Genomic DNA, 20,599 nt, shown 5'->3' on the forward strand with positions numbered 1-20,599 from the left:
GATGATGCTTACTTGATCATCATGGATGATCTTTTTGATGTGGTCTAAAATTCAGTTTTCAATTATTTGTGCACCTATGTCCATAAGGGGAATTGTTCCAGAAATCTCTCTCTCTCTCTCTCTCTCTCTCTCTCTCTCTCTCTCTCTCTCTCTCTCTCTCTCTCTCTCTCTCAATAGGAAACTAGTGCTATGGACTTTCCTCTTTACAGTATTGTCACTATGTCCCCAGTGTTTGGGTATACTGTGTATTCATTTTCATTGAATTCCAGGAAGTCTTTAATTTCTTTATTTCTTCTTGACTCATTTTTCATTCAGGAGTTCCCTCAGTTGCCATGGGTTTGTAAGCCTTCTGTTATCTCTGTTGCTGATACTCAACTTTAATCTCTGGTGGCCTGACAGGATGCAGGGTACTTCAGTTTTCTTGTATCTGTTAAGAGTTTATTTCTGTCCCAAAGTGTAGTCAGTTTTAGAGAAAATTTCATGAGGTGCTGAGAAAAAGGTATATTCTTTGATGTTTGGGTAAAACGTTCTGTAGATATCTGTAAGGTCCATTTGGTTTATAATGGCTCTTAGCTCCAGTATTTCTCTGATTAACTTTTCTCTCGATGACCCATCTGATGGTGAGAGTGGGGTATTGAAGTCTCCAACTATTAGTGTGTGAGGGTCAATATGTGATTTAATCTGTAGTAGTGTTTCTTTTAACAAACATGAGTACCCTTGCATTTGAGGCATAGATGTTAAGAAATGAAAGGTAACCTTGCTGAAATTTTCCTTTGATGAGTACATAGTGTTTTTACCCACCTCATTTTAATAATTTTGGTTGGAAGTCTATTTTGTGAGATATTAAAGTGGCTACACCAGTTTGTTCTTAGGTCCATTGCTAGGAATATTATTTCTCTATCCCATTACCTTTTATTTATCTTTGATGCTGAAGTGTCTTTCCTAAGTGAAGAAGAAGAATAAATTTGGTTTTCACATCCAGTCTCTTAGTCTCTGTCATTTTATTGGGGAATTGAGACCATTGATATTGACCAATGATTGTTGATTCCTCTTATTTTGGTGGTGGTGGTGGTGGTAATGGTGGTGCATGGGGCTAGTTAGAATCTGAGAGATTCACAAGAGATAGGAGTAGGCAGGCATGGAACACTGCCTCTGTAAAGCTGTCAAGGAGGCTTGGAAATGGATCTGGAGGAACAAAAAGAAGGGAGAAGGTTTGTAGGCAGTCAACCTGACTTTCTAGCAGCCATGACCTGGTGTGTGTCTGGTGTCTAGCAGAGTGTGCCTGGTGAATTTGAGATACAGCCCTCAAATTTGGTGGGTGGGGAGATGGAGGTCAGAGGGGGGTGGCCTGTGGGATCCATAGGAGAGATAGACAGTGGGGAAGACGGCTACAGCTGCTCTTCTCTTGCAGTATCAGGGATGAGACTGAAGAATTGGGCCTGGGGAAAGGGAGAGAGAGAGAGTTGTTATTGTTGGAATTAAAATGTGGAGAATAAAACATAAAAATAACACCTTTTCAAGAATACACACACACAGGGTTGGGGATTTAGCTCAGCGGTAGAGCGCTTGCCTAGAGAGGGCAAGCCCCTGGGTTCGGTCCCCAGCTCCGAAAAAAAAAAAAAAAAAAGAAAGAATACACACACACAAGAGTAATGCAACACTTACATACTTCACAGGTTAAGAATGTAAGTCCCTATACTACTTTTATATTAATGTAATAAAAGGATTATGTAATGATAGCAAAAACAAATGAGCCAACACAGGAATGGAGAGACAGCTTAGTGGGCAAAGCACTTGCCATGCAAGCATGAGGATCTGGGTTCAAATCCCCAGAGTCTATACAAAGCCATGTATGATACCTGGAGTCTGTAACCCCAGTACCATAGGGCAAGACATAAGGCAGAGTCAGGAGAACCCCAGGACGTGCATGAGCCAGCTGGCTTGGGAGATACAGCATACAAGGAAGATCCAGTCTTGAACAAGGTGGAAGGCAAGGCCCTATACCCATGGTTGACCAACTGACCCCTACTTCCCCACTCTGCCTTCCTACCCTCACATACACATATGTATTACATACAAAGATACCTTCAATCTCCCCCACATGCAGAAAGAATGAGAGAGAAAGAGATGAAATTGAACTTAAAAGTAAGTCACTAAAGAGGTCTATAATTTGCATTTTCAGTAATTTATCTTTTATTTCCATTGTTGGGTCATTGGTGTGTTTTGTTTGTTCCCTATACAGCCCAAGCTATTTTTGAACTTGCTGCCCTCCTGCCCAGACCTTCAGGTGCAGAGCATCATGTGTGGCTCACCCCGTGTTCCACACATGTCTCTACAAGTTGTTGTTATGTAGTGGAACCGAGATCATTGCTAAAGGAATCGGTAAGGCCTTTATAATAGTTCCAATTTGCTGCACTGCAGGTTCTGAATCAGAATCAGCTGCAAATCTCCTAGAATTACAAGGGAAGAGACCACAGGTCTGTAGGCCACAGTTTTATGTTTCCCACAATTCCTCAGGCTCTGTGGGTGTGTGAGTGCTTCTCCCCTAAGGATAAGGATGAGGATTATGTAAGCTTTGAGAATTACCTTCTGATACTGCCCCAGAAAGTGAAAACTGCTCTAGGCAGGTTTCCCTTACAGCAGGGATCGAGGTTTGAATTCAGTTTCCATCAGGAACAAGTGCTTGCTCGTGGTTCACACAACTGCAGACCAACCCCTGTATCTTGGCGGAAGCCAGCTCCTGGCTCCTGTTGTCAAGAGGAATGGATTGATGCTCTGTAGGGGCAAAACTGGGGCAATGGCAGTTGAGGTACCTGTGCATCTTCCTGTTCCCTGGAGCCTTCTTGACCATGGGAGTAAACCAAAGGGCTAAGTCACATGTGAATGCAGGGTTAGGACTGGTGCCGAAACATCAAACATGAACACCCAGCACAGTCCTCAAATCTTCAGAAAATCAGACAATGTCATTAGCACATAGTTACCTTTATGTTGAGTGGTTTCTGTTCCCTCTATTGAATCCTGATCTGATAGAAAACACAAGGATGTCAAGAAAGTGTTTTCAAGGGCACTGATTTCATTTCTGAGGTACCCTTGTGTAACCATGGCTAATTGCACACTTAGCTTCAACAAATATACTTGTCTAAAATATTCAACTAAAAATAGTTTGCCATGGTGTCTGGCAAAATGTCAAGATATTTAAAACAAGATGGATAATTTTTCTGAAACCTACCTGCTGTCTACTTTGGGAGCTCACTTCTTATTATAGAAAGGGTCCTAAGTCTCACATGATAAAATATTAAAGCTGAAATGGCCTTAGAGATTAGATAGACTCAGCTCTTCCTGTCACCTCTGCCCTTGAGTGGCAGCAAAAGTAATTGAAAATTCAGAAAACTCAAATGACAGCTGGCATGCCAGTCTAGGTTTTTCAAATTTGATTGATACATTTTGATAGCAGAAAATGATTCTGTCATGTATGACTTAATGTCTACCTAAAATTTTTGGTTATTATGTTTCTCATACCTCAGAGCATTCTGGTAGACCACAAAAGCAAAATATGCTGTAGCAAGTTGTAAGAATTAAGAATGTAAATGTGTCATTCTATGTGTTTTGGACTGTGTTATGTATGTATCATCTCACACCTTCTACCCTTCCCACAATCCTACGGAGAGCAGCAAGTGTTCAGTCAGAGCAGGTTTATGTCAACCGACGGAGTATGACCACTTTGTGTTCAAGGCCCCGACTGAATCTCACACCAAAATACTTGTTGAGCTCCATTATATCAACAAAGAATTGCTTTTATACTCGTGTGTGTGTGTGTGTGTGTGTGTGTGTGTGTGTGTGTGTAAATCCCCAAACAAAACAGTTATCTTAGGAGCATCTTCTCAGGAAAAAAATTCAGGAAGTTTAATATTGTCTAAGCCCATTGAATCAGGGTAGTTAGTGTCTATGAGATACCCTTGGGCTCAGACATTATGTCCTCAGGAGACACGAAGGCTCCTAGCCATTGGGGGCTCTGTTCTCCAGGAAACAGTAAAGCTAGTCATCAAAATGAAATAAAGGCGTCCAGTGCAGGTTCCCACACATGAGCTGCTTCCAAGTGGGTGTTTGATGGCTCTGGGCTCATCTTTCTCCCCCAGAAGCCGAGTGTCTGTGACGATTCATGAGGCTGCCGCTGATTTACTGTTGGTACAAGCAGGCATCTAAAGACTACACACAAACAGCACCATTTTTAAAAATAGATTTCAATTTTTTTTTTGTTCCATTAACTTTAAGGATGCATTTTCTCTGGCCACCCTAAATCTCCACGGTTACCCCCACAGCTGAGTGTGATAAATGTATGGATTACTGTGAGAAAACTGAGAGCAGGATTTTACCCTGATCCTTTCTTATCTTACTTTCATCCCTTCCTTAGCCCTGACCTGCCTCAGGTCACTGCCAGACACTGGTGGCACTGACCTCTGCTGCGAATTAAGCCTCCTTCTCTGGCTCTATTATACTCTGAATTATTCATTGGGGATGATTTTTACATATGTTAGGCACAAGGTCATCTAACAAGCAGTTCACCATAAGGTAAAAATGATTAATAGCCCTCGTATATTTCTACAGGAAGTCAGTTATTATCCAATAAGTTTCTGAATTATGAAATTAACTACAGTGGGAGAGGCTAAAGTACACAATTCCTTCCTGATCCAATCAGAAGATCATCGTAACTGGTCTAATTTCTCCTTTACAGAGGTCATCGTGTTGAAAAGATACCAAAAGCAAATATATAAACTGTTTACCAGCTTAAGTAATAGTATCATGAGGTTGTTTGCCATCCACTTGGAGACTAGGTTTAAACCTTGTAAAAGTGATCAGTGACACTTCCAAATCGCTTAAGAAATAGCAACACGTTAGACCACTTCTTTAATCACAAAATCAAAGCAGAGCCCCCACTACCCTTCCTCCAGTTCCCGGAAGCCGAGACAGCACCTCTATGGTTTCTCCTCCGTAGTTTCTGCTGAGCAGACGTGAGAAGCAAGCCCTGGCTTCTGGCATTGCTACGGAAGAGACAGCTTGAGTGTTTACTACATAGACACTTAACATGTTTTCTCTCTCTCAAAAGCAGACATCCTTTCTGGTTTGGTGATGAAGGTGTTCGTGGATCTTTATGTTACACTCTTTGGAAAAGCCACAGGGTAATAATCTTGCAGATGATGTGTGCATGTGCGAAGCATTGTGAAACCTGGACATTGCGAAGCTGCTGGAAATGACAATACTAGATTTTAACATGAGGACATCTAACTCCCTGGCGTTTGAAAGTTTCTGAGTCCTTGCTCGGGCCACAGTGAACCAGGCTGAGGAATTTTGTCTGAGTGAAGCTGTTGATGCTCTTCTCTGGGTCTTGTGAGTCAGAAAGGTCTTATATCCCCCTGCTTCTCAAAGGGATATCCCTGTGCCGCAACTGTCACCATGGAGTTGTGGGTAGACAGGGGAAACTCAAATCACATCACTTTGGGGTCTGAGGGTGTGGTCCTAGCATCGCTCTGGCATTCATCATCCGCTACCGCAACCACATGTACTGTTGTGTTGGCTTCCGGTGCTTTCTTTTGCAGTAAGCCCCTCGTTTCCATCTCAACCTGTGGTTAGAAAATGTAAACGTTCTTATTTGTTATGAACTGCAGCTCAGGGTTTGTTTCCCATCCCTTCTAGCTATGTTCAAGTCCCAATTTTCACAACCTAATGTTTCCTCAGAGCATTTTACAAAAGAAAAAGGGGCCCCCTGAGAAGCATCTGTCTATCCTCTAAGCTGTGTGTGCACTGTTAGAGATTTTTTTTTTAGTCAAACTCTGCATTTTCTGTAATCATGTATGTCTAAGTCCAGATGTAGAGAGAAGCTTGTATTTGTAATGTGACAATTCAGTTTGGTTTAAGTATAAGAAGTTAGCGTAGTAGAGTCAAATAATGCTTAGTGAAACATATTAATCATTCATATACCTAGAGATTTGCTACCTAATTGCTATGGAAGAATGAACTATATATTAAAGATTTCTGTTCTGTTAGGAATATTTATATGGTTAATAGAAATGTTCTCTTATTAATAAAAATGCATTTATTATACCCTAAAATAAATTCAAACTAAAAAATAACTCAAATTATAATTTTGGACCATTCATGACTAAATGTCATAGTTAAACCAACAGAGTCCTCTTTGAGGTGATAGACAAGGACAGATTTAGAAAGAATTCCAAAGCATGTTCTTTCACGTATAATTGATAGGTATTTTTTTCATAGTAACACCCATTATTTCTGCCCCTGTAACAACAACAACAAGAAAAATCTAAAAACCAAAAGCAAAAACAAAAACCAACAACAAAAATAGCAGAAAACCATGCAAGGAAACTCTAAAAGTCCCTATCATGCAAGAAAAATGTTATGTTACAAAAGGGAGAGCATAAGATTTCACAGGAGACATGGGGTCATAGCATTGCTCCCATCCTTCATGGTAACTTACCAATGCAAATAACAAAGAAAAATTATTTTAATTAATGTGCCTAATAAAGGTAGGAAGACCTTGTGCCTTTATGACTGATGTTCTCTGTAAGAATGATTGCTTCATTAGCCTTACAATATCAACTCCACCTCATTGCGAAGGTCAAATAAATGGACATATTATATGTTTCCGAAGAGCAGAAAAATTGTATTCAAAGTATTAAAAGGTCTAGTAACTCACTTGTTAAAGGTAAAACATTAACTAAACAAGCACAGAGATATGATACATGATATAATCTTTTCCTGCCCTTTACATTATTTGTTCATAAAAATGAGCCAACGTGACATGAATGATATAAACTCTTAAATAAGAAATAATCAAAATGGGAAATGTGTCTTCCACTTACGGCTTAAAGTGAATGATGTAATTTCTTAGAGGGAGTTTAGAATAGAAGGTGGAATGTGACCGTTACTATCTATAAAGTCAAGTATAATTTGTGGGATGTGAGCTTGAGGATGCTACTTGAAGTGTGGAGATTCTTATCTGATGGTAAACAACCTTGTTGATATTGTTTTGTTTTGTTTTGTTTTCAAAATTTGACAAGCAGTTGTTCTTTCTCGTAATGCTAACTTTAAAGCAACTCGAGCATGAACAAGAACTGTTTCATGGGACACCCACTCTCTAAGAGTTGCTTGAGAATAAAGAATGCTTGTCTGGTTGATAAAGTTTGTGGTGGGGCAGGGAGACGTGGGTAAGGTGCTGGCTTCATAAACACGAGGACCTGAGCTCAGATGCCAAGAACCCACAGAAAAGGCAACCTTAGCAGTGTACAACCATAATCCCAGTGCTGAAGCTCAAACAAGAGGAGCCTTGGGGCTCAATGAATATCCAGTCTATCTAATCTCTGAGCTCCAGGTTTAAAAGGACAACCTATCTCAATAAAATAAAATTAAATTAAATAAAAAATAAGACAGCAACTGAGACAGTCTCACACACACACATACACACACACACCTCTGTCTCTGTCTCTCTCTCTCTCTTTCTCTCTCTCTCTCACACACACACACCTCTGTCTCTGTCTCTGTCTCTCTGTCTCTATCTCTCTGTCTCTCTGTCTCTCTCTCTCTCTCTCACACACACACACACACACACACACACACACACACACACGGCTTTGGTAGTATCTAGACTTTTCAAAGGTCTTCGCTTTTTGGCTGCTAACATTCTCCAGTCTAACACCCTGTCCTGGCTTAGGACCTTGTAGTAATCAGGGTGACTGGGAAACTGCTCTCCTCAAGGTATCTTATAGTCTGAATAAAAGTAGCCTTCCTGTGGTTGGATGTTATTATATAGATGAAACTTTCCTGTTGGAATTGTTTGTACTACAAGTTGCAAATGTAGTGTGCAGTACACTGTTCTTAGATCTCCCACATGGTTTTCCCGCTGGGCCAACTGGACCTCATGCTAGTAGGTTCCATTTGTTGTGGCCAATGAAGCAACACAGAGACAATTAGTAACCAAAAGCTATACTTCATTCAGATTTTGTTACATTCTTGTTAATATCCACTTCCTGTTATAGTACTCATTTAGACATCACATCTCTAGGATTCTCTGGACCCTGAGAGTTTCTCAACCTTTGTTTTGGATGACTTTGACAGACTTAGGAGGCAGCAGTCCTAACATCTCAGTTATTTTTAGAATGCCCTTCAATTCAGGTAAGCCTGACTTCTAACACCTCGGAATACTGAGGATTTGCATTTGCAAGAAGTTCCCAAACCTAAGTACCACAGTCATCAGGAGCTGCTATGGAGGGCAGTTGCTTATGGGAGTTATTTGTTAGCTCTCTCCAAGGTCCAGGGTCTACAGTTGATCACTTGACAAACACTAGCATATATTGCAAGGAGTTGGTTTCTCTCTAGAGATAAAAATAAGCCCAGCTGTGCATAACAAGACAGGGCTCCCTAATGGGAGCTAAGGGAGTCCTCAGCTTCTTTAACTTTAAAGCTCTTACTAAGCAATCACTCTTATTAACCAAACCTGAGAAAGTGCCCTCTTTGTCCTATGAAGAGAATGATGGATAAACTCTATACAAAATCCTCATACAATAAGCTTGAGGACTCCAGATCATCAGATTTTGGATCAGCCCAAACTGATTTCACTTCTTAATATTAATTTTAAAGATAATTTCTGGAATTCAGTAATATTTTTAGGTTGAAAGACTGAAAGTGTCTAACTTACAAAAGTAGAATTCAAAAACTCCAAAACCATCAATAAGAGAAAATGCAAGTGAGAATTTCACAGGAAAGAACTGTAGCAGAAACTATGAAAAGGTGTTTAGAATTGTTGAATGAAAAGGAGTAAGCCAGCTTCCAGACATGGTGGGAAAATAGGGACTAAATATAACTTCACACATGAAAACTCTGAAAACAAAGAGTGGTGGGGAAATAGCAATAGTTTATAGGCAACAAAGACATCCCTGAGATGAAGAGGACAGATCAGATGGCCAGCTCTAAAACTTGGCAGATGGCTCAGGTGATAGGCCAAGGAGGAGAAGCAGAGTTCAGGCTGATGGGATCCCTGAACCAAGGAGTGAAATGGAAAGTCCCCAAAATGGCTTCACACCAGAGTTCCAGAGTTTCTGAACCTTCCTTAAGGACTCAGTTGAGTATTGCCACAGGCTTGTAAGAAAAACAAACAAACAAACAAAACAACAGAGACCAGGAAAGGAACCCTACTGAGAGACACAAGTGCCTAATAGTCACATGTGGCCTGAGACTGTATACATCTCTAATTCATTAAGTTGAACTTCATGATCAAGAACTTTTGTGTGGAATACACAGAAAGAACTAGACAAATCACTGATCAACAACTAGTCCTGGACTGAGTCATAAGCCTACCTCCTAATGAATCACAAACACAAGCCATTAAACGATCAAATCTGCTTCAGCTAATTTCATTCTAAATCAAAGCTCAGGAATATTCACTACGGGAAGCTGGGAAGATAACTCAGTGGTTAAGAGCACTTGGTGCTATTGCAGAGAGCCAGAAATAGATTCTTAGTACCCATGTGATAGGCAGCTCACAGCCACCTGTACCTTTACCTTGGAACTAACTCTAACTCCCTCTTTGGATCACAAAGGCACTTATACATACAAGTGCATATTCACATACTCATACACAAGAATGAAAATAAAATAAACCTGGAGGGAAAATAACAGGTTTTAGAAAAATCTTTTTTTAACTACCTGTTTTCTTCTCTTATCTATCATACCCCAACTGCGGTTCCCCCCCTACCTCTTCTCCCAGCCCCTTCCTTGCACCCCTCTTTTCCCCCCAGACCCACTACTTCTTTGTTTCACTATAGAAAAGAGGAGGCCTCCCAGGAATATCCTAAACACTTTATAACAAGATACAATAAGACTAGGCAAAAAACCCTTTAATCAAGACTAGATGAGGCAACCCCGTAGAAGGAAAAGACTCCCAAAGTCAGGCAAAAGAGTCAGACAGCCCCTGCTTTTGTTGTTAGGGATCCTACAAGAACACCAAACTATGTAACTATAGCATATCTGCAGAGGACCTCAATCGTACTGTACAGGGTACCTGATCATCATTTTAGTCTCTGTGAGCTCCTATGAGCCCTGCTTAGCTGACTCCTTGGGCTGTTTTCCTGTGGTATTCTTGACCCACCTCTGGCACCTACAATCCTTCCTTCCCTTCTTCCACAGGATTCCTCAAGTTCCATCTCGAGTTTGGCTGTAGGTTTCTGCATCTGCTCCTATCAGTTGCTGGATAAAGCCTCTCTGATGACAATAATGTGAAGGCTCCGGGTCTCTGAGCTATCCAGTCTCTGGTTCCTGGACCTCCAAGCAGTGTCAAGTACCGGCTCCCTCTCATGGCATGGCTCTCAAGTTGGAACCATCATTGCTTGGCCATGCCCACAAGTTCTGTGCCACTTTTTTCCCCAGAAGATATTTCAGGCAGGACAAATTGTAGGTTAAACGTTTTACGCCTGGGTTAGTCTCGCAGTTCCTCCACTGGAAGCTTTGCCAGCTTACAGAAGATGGCTGATTCAGGCTCTATATCTTTCATTACTAAGAAATTTTGCTAGAGTCACCCTTAGATTCCAAGAAGATTCTACTACACTCTTCCTGCATCATGCCCAAGTCCTTCCCAAGTTCAACCTTCTTTCCAAGTTCTCTCCCTTCCGTCCTTGCCTGCTACCTGACCCCTCCTGTTCCCATCCACACCCATAACCAATTCACCCTTGAAATCTGTTCATTCCCCTTCCCTAGCAAGATCCTTGTGTCCTCCCTTGAGTACTGCTTGTTACTTAGCCTCTCTGGGCCCGTGGATAGCATGATTATCCTTTACCTAAAAGCTAATATCCATGCACAAGTGAGCCGTACCATTCTTGTATGTCTTTCTGGTTCTGGGTTCCCCCCTAAGGATATTTTTCTAGTTCCATTCATTTGTCAGCAAACTTCATGATGTTATCTTCTTTAACATCTGAGTGATACTCTGTTATCTAATTAAACCACTTTTTATTTATTTATTCTTTGGTTGAGGAATATTTAGGTTGTCCCCAGTTTCTGGCTAGTGTGAATAAAGCTGTTATGAACATAGTTGCGTAGGTGTCCTTGTGGAAGGATGGAACATCCCTTGGGTATATGCCTGCATGAACGCATATTGTTTTTCAAGGTCTGGAAAGAATTGTATTCGAATTTCAATTGGAATTACACTGAATCTGTAGATTGCTTTAGGTAGGATGGCCATTTTTACTACATTAATACTACTGATCCATGAGCATAGGAGATATTTCCATATTCTGATAACTTTTTCAATGTATTTATTCTAAGACTTGAAGTTATTTTAGTATATGTCTTTCATCTGCTTGGTTAGTACATTATTTATGGTTTCATTATTCTGAAGAGATACCATGACCAAGGCAACTCTTATAAAAGACATTTAATTGGATCTGCCTTTCAGATTCAGAGGTTCAGTCCATTATCATCATGGCGGGAAGCATGGTAGCATACAGGCAGACATGGTGCTAGAGTAGGAGCTGAGAGTTCTACATATTGATCTGAAGGCAGCCAGGAGGGGAATTACTTCCACAGTCAGCCAGGAGGAGGCTCTCTCTAGCATACTGGGCACCACCCCCACAGTGATGCACTTTCTCTAACAAGGCCACATCTCCTAATAATGTCACTTGCCATGGGCCAAGCATATTCAAATCACCACAGTTGGTTACTCTAGGATGTTTTAAAATTATTTGTGGCTATTGTGAATGGCATTGTTTCCCTGATTTCTTTCTCAGCCTGTAACTTTAATTTTTTCAAACACCTATTTGAAATGATGGTTCTTAAATGCTTTAACCTCCCTTTTAGCCCACCACCCTCAAGAGGTAATGGAAAAGAAAGCGAGAGACCAAATCTTTTAAGTTCAGACTCCATTTTAGAGAAACTAACCTAAATTTAAATTCATTATAAACTAACAGGTATCTAGCATCAGTTTCTACGTTACCTCCCCAAAACACTAGAACCTAGCTCCAGTTTCTAGGCTGACCCCAATAAAACCTGCATTACAGGTTAATATCCCCCCAACAAATCCAGCATTTCTAGGTCAATCCCCAACAAACACGTCCCCTGCCTAACAACCAACAATGCAGAGGGAATCAGAAGTTAAGTTTATGGTTTGACTCCCAGCACCAACCAGTTATGTTAAAAGCCATAGTAGCACTCCATTTAAATGTTTGCCAGTCCAGAAACACTCAGTCCCCCAGCCCCCACTTACTGCTTTCTATAAAATTTTACCCTGATAGATGTGTGTTGGTAGTGGTGTGGGGCGTGACGAAGCTAGCTCCTACAAAGGTCCTGGTGTAATTAATCTGATCTCAGCTCTTGTCTAGTCTTTTGGGGTTCACTAAAACTTCTTGGCACTGCAAGAGGATATGGGGGGGGAGTAGACCTCTTTAGCAAGGTTCTTTGGAGCAACTCCCATCCATATTGTCTGGAAATCAGCAGGCAAGTTCACAGGTTAGTAGCAGCAGCTCAATCCATTCACACACACCAATGGTCCAGCTTGCTAGAGTTGGGATAGCCACCACAAATCAGCAGAATCAGCTGTGGTGGCAGACTCCACAGAGACAGCCAGGCCTCAGCCTCAGTATAAGTCAGCAGGAGGAACCAGCAGGGATGGCAGGAGCGGTTCTCTCAGGTGTGCCTCTCTCAGGGAACTGAAGATCAGCGAAGACTCGAGATCTAGAATCAGTGCGAGCCTAGCTCATCCTCCATCATTGTCCTTCAAGTCCTATCCATTCCCTTCAAACATCACGAGTCCATCATGAGTCCCCCATGGGTCTTGCCTCAGCACATACATTTGTCTCAATTGTCATCGCTATGCCAATCTGCCAATTCCGCCAATCAGTTCTTCCGAAAGAGTCCTCAGAAGCGGCAAGAAACCACAGCACATCACCAGAAGACTTTTTGGTGCTTTTCTCTCTACGGAGTCCTGACAAGGGCAGCTCTACTATACAGTGTAAGATGTCGAGCCCACCTCGTCCGGCAAGAAAGACGCAACACCGTTGGATCCTTGTCAACAGCCTTTATTGCAGGACACCTTCATTGCTGATTCGGGGACCTCGAGCAGCAAAAGCGCTCGCCTTATATACACAACAGTATGCTAATAATCCTTCAGGAATTGGCGGGGCATGGGTCACCCCACTATCACCCCACTACTTGTCCTCCAGGGATTGGTGGAGAATGAATCACCTCACTAGCATGGTACCGCCCCTCATTAGCATATTACTGGCCAACTGACACCGGGTGCAAAACCTGCGCATGCGCACTACCATTGTTCACCACTGGAGGGCGCCCTACAGTAAGGTGGCCCGACACATGCATGTTGTTAGCAATGAGTCCTTCATCACCTGTCCTTTCACATGCTTGCTTTAGCAGAGCATCCTTTCACTTGTGTTTGCTTCCGCTAAATAATCCTTTATATGTTTGCTCCAGAAAAACACCATCTAACTGGCTTTCCAAAGAACCCTTAAGTTTCCACTTCATCAGCCCATTTGTATTTTGGATATATGAGGGCTACTGGTTGGGGGCAGGTGTTAATCTTGTATCTAGCCACTTCACTGAAGGACTTAGTTTTTCAAGACAGATTTTCTCTGTATAGCTCTAGCCATATTAGAACTCACTCCATAGACCAGGCTGGCTTTAAACTCAGAAATCTACCTACCTCTGCCTCCTGAGTTCTGATATTAAAGGCATATGTCATCACCACCCAGTTGGTTTAAGAAAATCATGATGAAAAAGGAAATTCATTTTTCACATTAATTTACTTTTCCCATCAAAAGCTCAATTTAAATGCTAGTTGGACTTCATAGGTCCAAATAAATGACAAGTTGTTATTTCCAAAAATAATTCACAGAAACTTCATTCTTTTATCATCTGTACTGGCTGGTTTTATGTGTAAACTTGACACAAGATGGAGTTATTGCAGAGAAAGGAGCCTCCCTTAAGGAAATGCTTCCATGAGATCCAGCTGTAAGATACTTTCTCAATTAGTGCTCAAGTGGGGAAGGCCTGGTCCATTGTGGCTGGGGTCACCCCAGGGCTAGTGGTCTTGGGTTCTATAAGAGAGCAAGTGAGCAAGCCAAGGGAAGCAAGCCAGTAAGCAGCATCCCTCCATGGCCTCTGCATCAGCTCCTGCTTCCTGACCTGTGTGAGTCCCTGACTTCCTTTGGTGATGAAGAGCAACGTGGATGTATAAGCTGAATAAACTCTTTTCTCTCCATCTTGCTTCTTGGTCATCATCTTACATGCTCCTGTGACAGGGTCCGTTTCAGCTCTCTGTATCATTCCCAAATCATATGGTTCTTAAGATTGAACGGTAACTTTGTAGATATGGTGCTAAATGTATTATCATGTATTACTTTACATTTATATATAAATATACACATATAAATATATATGCACACACACACACACACACACACACACACACACACACACACACACCACGGAATAGACTGGTATCTGCAGACGTCAAAAGATGACATCAGGTACCAGAGAACTGGAGTTACAAGCGGTCATAAACCTCCACATGGTTCTGGAAACTGAAACCTTGGCCACTGTTAGAGCAGCAGGTGTTCTTACCACTGGACCACCTCTCTGGTCCTGTACTTTACATTTTTTAGAACATTTCTGTATTACATTGTGTATTACTTTTAAATGGAGAAGAATATGATCTCCCTTCCTCTGTAGCTGCTCCTATACCAATCAAAACAGATAATGTTATTTTTATGTGGCCAGAAAAATGCAACATGGATTAACATGTGAATAAATAAATATGAGGGAATGAATCATGAACAGAAGAAACGGCTGCCTTCTCCCCATGGTAGTAATCATGAAGGCCATGCATGCTTCTTCTGCTCCTCCTCTGTGCATAATTTTATTTTATTGGGGTTGACCCAACATGAGATGATAATATGCAAATATGAAACTAAAACACAGCAATTTTGCTTGTTGCATAACAAATAATAATTAGCACCTTGTCATTTTATTCATTTACAAACGTGTAAAGATCAATAATGAATTATAATAGGAATTACTGCTCTCATTAATTCTAGAAACATTTTTACTCATATCGTCCTAATAAAGATGCTTTGTAAATGCTGAGGGTAATAATAAAGCTTAGGTATTCTGATTTAAAGAAAAAAGGTACCTTTCTTTATAGCTTTCTACCTATGAAAATGATGAGGTGAGACAGATATGGTTATGCACACATTTAATCTCTGCAGTCAGAAGGCGGAGGCAGGTGGGTATCTGGTGAAAGTCAGGATAGTGTATACAGTGAAGTAGCAAGTTCCAGGTCAGCTAGGGCTATACAATGAGATCCTGTCTCAAAAACAAACAAACACACAAACAAACAAATAAATAAATAAATAAATAACTTAGTTGAAATTATAGGTCCTACAATGTGAAATGACCAATAAAGATACTATTTTCCTTTCCCAACCAGCTTGATAAGTAGCCTTCTCTTTTCCACAAACTCCCTGCCATGATCCCATTTCAGACTTTCCTCCAACAAGGGCTTGTTTTTCCACCTCATTGCCAATCCATCCAGGTAACACATCAAGCCTTTGAAACCAGTTCTGCCACTTACAACACACTGCAGCAGCTACAGTCTTCATCCTTAATGTGATCCTCAGGACAATTTCTTGATGTCCCATCTATCCTGTCTTTCTAGCAAATTCCAGAAGGAGTAATCATCTCCCTACATACTTCAGTCATCCAATCATATGAATACTACATCGCGCAACCTGATAGTCACTATCACACACAGCAGCATTAGCAAATCTTAGTGAGGGCAATACTTAACGCATAGTCACATTTATTTCTTATGAAGAATTATATGTTTTTTAGTTTTCAATTATGTGTGTATGTTGGGAGTTGTTGTTCACCGGAGTGTGGTGCATTTACAAGTAAGAAGAGGGTGCTGAATCCCCTGGAACTGGAGTTGCATGTGTTTCTGAGCCACCGGTGGATGCTGGGAACTTAACTTGGATCCTGTGTAAGAGCAGTAATAACAAAAATGCCATCTCTCTAGGTCCTCATATTCAAATTTCCACAACTGACTAAAAACGTCATCATTTTCCACTGACTTTTAATCCATTCAAGGTCTCCCTTACATTGCCCTTTAGATCCCTTGCCAGTGAGTTCCCAAGAAAGAAATAGGATAGCAGTCAGAGTGTAAGGCATTTTGTAAGTCTATGAAAAAAGAGACAGAGAGAGAGAGGGAGAGACAGACAGCAGACAGACACAGACAGATAGAGAGACAGAAAGACAGAGACAGAGACAGATATACAGAGAGAGAGAGAGAGAGAGAGAGAGAGAGAGAGAGAGAGAGAGAGAGAGAGAGAGAGAGAGAAAGAGATTGAGTAGAGGGAGTCACAGCATAATTCTGCTTTTGCAACAAAAATACAACCTTGCTCAGAACTTAGCTAGAATTTAGAGGGCAAGCTAAGGTATGTGGAAGCTGTAAGCAACCTTACTTGCTTCACAGAAGGCTGGATTCAGAGAAATCACCTGTAAGTCAATTTATCTCTACAAAGAAATTTCACAGAAGAAATGAAGCAAATTGTTAACTGTCCCCTCTCCTTGCCATTTCTCTAGGCTGAGTTTTTGCAAAATTGTTTTCTGCAAAGGAGTTGTTGTATTTTCTTTGCTTTTGTTTGCATGGCTCTTAATTTTTCAGTTTTTATGTAGTATTTTGAACTCATGGGATTTGTTTCAATTCATACTGTAAAGTTTATTCACTAAGCAGAGGGTACTTAATATGAATTTCAAACCCTGCCTTATACTACTGCTTTGTCCTTAAGGAAGATAATGTCTCTTGCTCTGAAAACAAATATCCACTAATAAAACTTCCTTACATGATAAAATTTAAATTGATGCTTCTAAGTAATTCCTATTATTTTGTCAACATGAACATTCTTCCTTACTTCATATGTCTGCATGAATATACCTGTAGCATATGTTTAAGTAGTTTTGTACGTACTCATGTGCATGTATATGTGCATGTAGTAGCCAGAAGTTGTCTTACAGTATTTTATCCAGTAGTTCTTGGACACGGGGTTTCTCACTGAACCCCGCTCACCAATAGGCTCTACTAACCAGTGATCTTGAAGGCCCACAACATTTCCTACACTCACACGCACTCACGCATGCGCACACACACATGCAAGCACTCCTCTAGCACCAGAGTTATATATGGGTGTCTCCACACTCAGCTCTTTATATGAGTACCTAGGACAGAACTAAAGTCTTCACGTTTGTCGTGCACTTTACTAACAGAGCCATCTCTTCAGCCCTCCAAACAGACATCCTCTGATCACTAATCAGTCAAACTGCAGTGGTCCCATCTGGTAAGAGATTTCCCCCCTTTTCAAAATCTTAAATTTGACATTCAAACAAACTCTGACTTATAAAACATTGCAAAAAAAAAAAAAAACCAGCACGGGGACTTTCTGAACATCTTTCAACCAGCTTCCTTGGAACAAAGACTCGTGGTTATTTTGTACCACAAGACCCTTTAGAAATGATGTTTCTATCTAAAAGCAGTGAAGCCTGGGTCTGCAATAGGCTGCCATTCTAGCTGGGTGCCACCAGACTAATGTAGGGTGGTATTGATGGAGCTTCCTATGGCATGCGAACTAGTTCCTTCCTCTTTTATGTATTTCCCAATTTAAATTTTATGCGTTCTTGAAAGCCATGTTTGGCTTTTCTAACAATTCTTTGTCGTTTTTCCCTCTTATTCTGTCATTTTTTGTAATATAAAGAAATTGTTTTATTGTATTTTAAAAATATGATAACCAGGGCTTTTCATAGCCCGTCCCCATGACGACTGTTCTCACCACATACTGTAGTCTTCATTTCACTCTCTGCCCCCCCTTTCTGTCTTACACACGTTCCTTCTATTCATGTTTTAAATGTTATAATATAATTACAATATTTATCCTTTCCCTTTCCTTTCCTCTTTCCAAACCCTCCCAGATGATGCCCCACTTGCTCTCTTTTAAACCCCTGGCTTCACCTTTCATTGAATGTTACTGTGTACACATACATGCATGTATATACACATATAGTCCTAAATCTCACCTACTATGTCTGTGTAATGTAGTTTACATGCATGTTTTCAGGGCTGACCTTTCAGTGTTAGCATGCTCTTGGAAAGGAATGACTATGTTCAGAAACAGGTTGTCTGGATTTCCATGCTAGGCATGACGATGACATAGACACGGTTACCTAGAATTACTGACGATAATGACCTTCCTTGTGTGCAGTCCATATTCAAGGTCATCTCTCAGAATGTCTGTCATTTTCCTTGAAACAAGTTATGCCTTATATGGTCTGGGGACTTGGCTCAGTGGTTAAGAACACTGACTGCCCTGTTAGAGGTCCTGAGTTCAAGTCCCATCAAACACATGGTGGCTCAAAACTATCTGTAAGGGGATCCGATGCCCTCTTCTGGTGGGTCTGAAGACAGCAACAGTGTACTCATATATTAACTACATTAAATATTATATAATATTTAATATATAATATATATATATATATTTTATTCAGCACATCCCTATTCAATCAGAATACACTATGCATTCTCTAGATCCTAGTAATATCATTTGACCATTGCCTCACAGTTACAAGGTAAACAGGTTGGGAGTTATAGCAATTTAATGAATGACTAAACACCAGTGAGCTATCAGTCTTGTTTTCTCCTGGCCTCACGTTGGTGAACTACAAGATTAGAATGAGATGATATGGTTTCTAGGCTTAGCTCTATAGTTCTGCCATTTGTCCTATGGTATAGTTACATCTCTATATAACATATACCCATTGCAAGATGGTAAAATATTACATTTTAGTCACCAATAACTTTCAAATCATTTGTCACATCATGTTATACTTGAATGCACTATTCAATGACCTTTCCTGTATCATGGGTTTTATCTATACAATGTGAAGTATCTAATAGAACAGAATCTCTACTAGAACAGAAATCGCCTGATAAATGAACATCCATTCTGAATGGTTGCGAAAGATGAAGGCATGGTATTTTGAGGCTTTCAGCCAAGTTGGTTCTTCTGATCTCCCCCATTTCCTGCAAGATAATTGACACCAACATTATACTACTTACTCTACAGTGTGTTTTTACGCTGATGCTACAACATAATTTTAATGGCGTGAATTATTGGCAGTGGTGCTTGCTTTCTTTTTGCTGTTTCAATTCATAATTCATACACAGCATTTAAAATAAATTACATTTGGTTAATTTGCAAAAGCTGTTTAGCCAACTGTCCAAGGTAAGCCGTAATAATCATTATCCCGTGACAGCGTTCTGACTAATAAAAACATCAGTGGGCTGCTTTCCCTTTAACGAAACATACATATACAATCAGAATATTCTATAACTAAACCTGGATTTACATGTTTACTGGGAGATGAGATAATTACAGTAGAATTGCCATGGTAACTGGAACACTCTAAGGCAATCATTGTTGAATCGTTATGGCTGTTTATGTCACTACCGCCCTATGCTTCAAATTTTCTCTTATAGAAATGTTGGTAGAACGCAAAAATAACTTGAAAAATTATTATAAAGTTACTGCCTTCCATTTGGTTCCCAGATACGCTAAGATTCATGCCTTCAAAGAATAATTCTGAGCACTTGTCTCATTTCCTGTGCAAACTGGTGTAAAGCATCTCTAGTGTTTATAGACAGACGTGTAGAGGACAATAATGGTCCTTACTTGTTGGCTTTACATTTTCTTGTCACCGGGAGCTACATATAGACCAAGATAACCTGACCGAGAAATTAGCTCATTCTCCTTGTCACCATAAGCGCACCATGGAAAAATGGTGAGAAGTTTCCTACCCTCATTCTGTCAAAATAAAAGACCAGGGCTCTGACTCTCAAGAGAGTGAATTTCTGAGTATTCTGAAAGTGACCGAGCCTCCAAAAACAATGGGTGTGTACACTGAATATGGGTTCCCGAACCATTGACACACGCTTTGCTACAATAGCCTTATATCAAAATTAGAGACGCAATGGGTGAATGCTGCTAACAGAGGGAAGTTGCCCTCAAGTTTCGCAGTCTGAGTAGGGAAGGAGTCTATGCCCACTAGCACTGTGGTAGCCATATATATGTGATAAAATTAAATTTTCAGTTCTTCAACCAGGCATTTCCATTTCATGTGAAAAGTTCTTTCAGGGATAAAAAAAAAAGGATGTAAATGGGCTATTACTGTTTTTGCTATTTTTATTGGACATTTTATGTATTTACATTTCAGATGTTAAATAGGCTATTATTAAAAGCCAGATATTTCTTCAAAAGTGTCACACTGTGCTTTCAATTGATGTAACTATTTCTTTTCTAGCAAATATAGATTGAGAGGCTAAGACGACCCTTTGTCTTTAAGAAAAAAAAATCCCACAGAAAAAATGAACAGAAATACAAGTTAGAAGGCCCCAAACACTTATTCATGCAGAAAGGAAAAGTGATGTAAACCAATACACAGGCATTTGGGACTGTTCTGCTTGGGAGGTATTTGCTGATCA

This window comes from Rattus norvegicus, chromosome 9 (genome assembly GCF_036323735.1).
Source record: "Rattus norvegicus strain BN/NHsdMcwi chromosome 9, GRCr8, whole genome shotgun sequence".
Classification (NCBI taxonomy): Eukaryota; Metazoa; Chordata; class Mammalia; order Rodentia; family Muridae; genus Rattus; species Rattus norvegicus.